The following is a 3,230-nucleotide window of genomic DNA, read 5'->3' as shown; positions in this document are numbered from 1 at the left end:
TAGCCCAAATTTTCTAGAACAACATGACATTTATCCATAGTAGGAAAAGGAAAGTATTCATCACGAATTGGAAGTCGTAAAGCTCTTCAAATATCAATTGTATTCATTGAAATTGTATAATTCCCATAATCAATTGTGCCATTGATTACTTCAGCATCATCGCAAGTAGAAGTATAGTATAACTCACGTACATGTGTGGAAGAAAGGGATCAACAACATCGACAGGATCATAGCAAAGTGGACATGTTATAAGATAGGCCTCAAAATCTTCAAATCCTTAGTTTTCGCATTTTTTAGGGATTTCAGGGGAGAATGTGACATTGTTGGACATGATGATGATAGGAGTATCAGGAGTTCCGACAGCCTTCATGACATTTGGTGTGGGAGCATATGTTTAGAGAACAAATGGAGGAGCCATAATGATTAGGATTCTTGTGATTGAAGATAGACGAGGGATTTTGAACAAAATGGAAGTGTAAGGTGATGATAATGATGATAATAGTCCCCTTTTATATCTTAGAGAGCACCATTGAGAATTAATCATAATAGTGAGAAGAATTCGCCCAAAATCTCGCAGTTATCTAGGAATGACCCATATCCCCAAATTAAAAAAGTTATCATTTAAAAAAAAGCTTCTAAGAGACGTTACATTGATCCAAGATTAGAATTTGGGAGCAACAATCATTAGTGGAAAAAAAAAATAGAGTCAGCATTAGTGTATGAAACATGCATCAGATAGGAGGTATTTTGGTGCATCACACTATTCTGTTGTAGCAATATATGATCAATTACACAGGGTTGCGAGGTGTGATCAGTGTATGGTTCTATACACTGAATCATTTACCACTTTTATTAGAAGAATAACTTGGGAGAGAATGGTATGATGCGTGTAATACATTCTAGTACGGAATGTACCATTCGACATAGAATGTCCACAAAGATTCATCAGTGTTAGAGGAATGAGAATTATCAGTGTCATGACAGTTAACAATACATTCTAAGAACTCACTAAGTATATCATGTGTGGAGTGAAATTCACCATTAGAAATGGGAAACTTGAGATACATTTAAGTGGTTGGGGTAGGAATATCAAAGGCATGATTTTTAATAGTAGGATCAAAAGCAGTTAGATGAGTAGTGCAAACAGTGACACCATCAGGGTTAGTCGTGCAGTGTTTATCAATGAGAGATTGATTTATGAATGAGTGAATAATGAACGTAGACTTAAAATCTTCATCAAGATCATGAGAAAGGAAATCTTTCTTCAGTTTCAATTTGTTTATAAAAGTTGACAGCCTCATTAATATTACCACCAAGAATTTTCTCACACTGATTAGGTATTTTGGTGTCTATTATTTTATTTAACTTATGATGAGAGTGAACCCAATTATTCAAAATACCTTGATGTTTTTCAACATACATTTCAACTCTATCCTTTTTAGAATGAAGATCAATATTGGTAAGAGATAGATGTGTAACCTTAATTTAAGTTAAAGCAAGAATATTTTCAGTCTTGGACAAACTTTCCATCAGTGTGTCAATCTCTAACCTAAGTGAGTGTTTTTATTGATTAACTTTAGAAAGATGATTACATAGGTAATTAAACATGATGCATTTTTCGTTATCAGAGTTAGTGATGAACTTGTTTACCTGATATAATGACAAGGAATCCAAGTCTTGTCTTTTTAAATCCTTAACAGTTTTGGCCAAATCAGCTTCAAAGGTACTAGATCCTTTGCCTTCTTTATCAGTGGCTGGAGCATCAGTGTGAGCCATCAAACACTTGTATTTTCCTCCATCTTCATCAGATGGTTATTCATCATTTACCCAGTTTCCAACTTCATCAACTAAGATCTTTACATCAATATTCTGTCTCTTCAAGAAGGCCAACAACCTCTTGTATTTTTATTCATAATCTTCATTAGTCTCAACTCTTTTAGATTTGCATTCCCTGGGAAAATGATAAGCTCCTCCACAATTAAAACACTTGATTCCCTCTTTCTTTTCAACAACAGATTTTCTTCCAGTGCAATAACCCTTAGACGTTGTTGAGTCAGTCCTTGATTGAAACAATTTAAGTCAAGAAGTTTTCTTATCATTCCGGCTAATATAACATTTGACTATCAGGGCCTCACCTTCAGATTCATTAGAGAAGTCATTGTCGCTATACTGAGGAGACTTATTTGAGTAGAGCGCCACACACATGTCCTTGTGAGTGTCTCGCATGATCTCATTTCTCAAAATCTTCGTTTCTTCATGATTAAGAAGATTACCAAACAAGGAAGCCAGATCCATGGTTGCGATTTTTTCACTTTTCTTCAAAGCATGTACATGATGCTCCTAGTTATCGTTCGGTGAATCAAGAAACTTGAGAACCGAAGAGTTTCTAGTCTTGTTCATATTAAGATGACACATATCATTCACCAAGCAATTAAAATGATTGAAGACCTGAGTAAGCGTCTCACTCGTTTGATGAAAAAAATGCTCATATCGATGATTAAGACTGGTCTTGTTAACAACCTTTACCTCATCAGTGCCTTCATAGGCAACAATTAGCGTATCCATCGTCTCCTTGGCTGATTGACAGTTCTGAACGATGTGATATATGTCATATAGAAGAGAGTTTCCTATAGTAGCACGAGATCTTACATCAAGAGCAACAAGACGTTTCTCTTCATCGTCGAATTCATGAATTGGTTTTTCTACTAAATTAATCACCTTCTTTGACATTTTCCTTCATGGGCTAGTACATGGGAACGTGAGGACCATTTTTTACGATATCAATCATTTAGTAGTCTGTAGTGTGACATCCCATTTTCACGGCCAGAAAAGACCGATTTTTGTTTATGCTTTGTTTAAAAATCAGAGTAACATTTTAAATAAAAGTGTTGCGGAATTTGTTCCCAAAATAAAATATGATAAAGATTTATCAAAGAATTTCCGTAGAAATGTATTTCATTAAAAACCTCGGGATGTCATGTTCGATACAGATCAAAAGCATAAACAGTACAATATAAGCCTTACTACATTTATTCATATCTACAGGCCTATATCTGTAATCTCTCATCCCAAACATCATATCTATGCTCGTGCACCACTACCTGTAATACAAGAAACTAAGTGGGTCAGGCTTGGGAGCCTGGTGAGCACATAGGGTTTTCAACCCACAATAAATAAGTTTATTAATTTCATCAACCAACAATAACCCGATTACCCGTTCCCGTTATCCT

This window comes from Lactuca virosa, chromosome 2, assembly GCF_052849685.1.
Source record: "Lactuca virosa cultivar CGN04683 chromosome 2, Lactuca_virosa_CGN04683_v6, whole genome shotgun sequence".
NCBI lineage: Eukaryota > Viridiplantae > Streptophyta > Magnoliopsida > Asterales > Asteraceae > Lactuca > Lactuca virosa.
The sequence above is the reverse complement of the archived record's forward strand: the minus strand, read 5'-3'. Positions refer to the sequence as shown.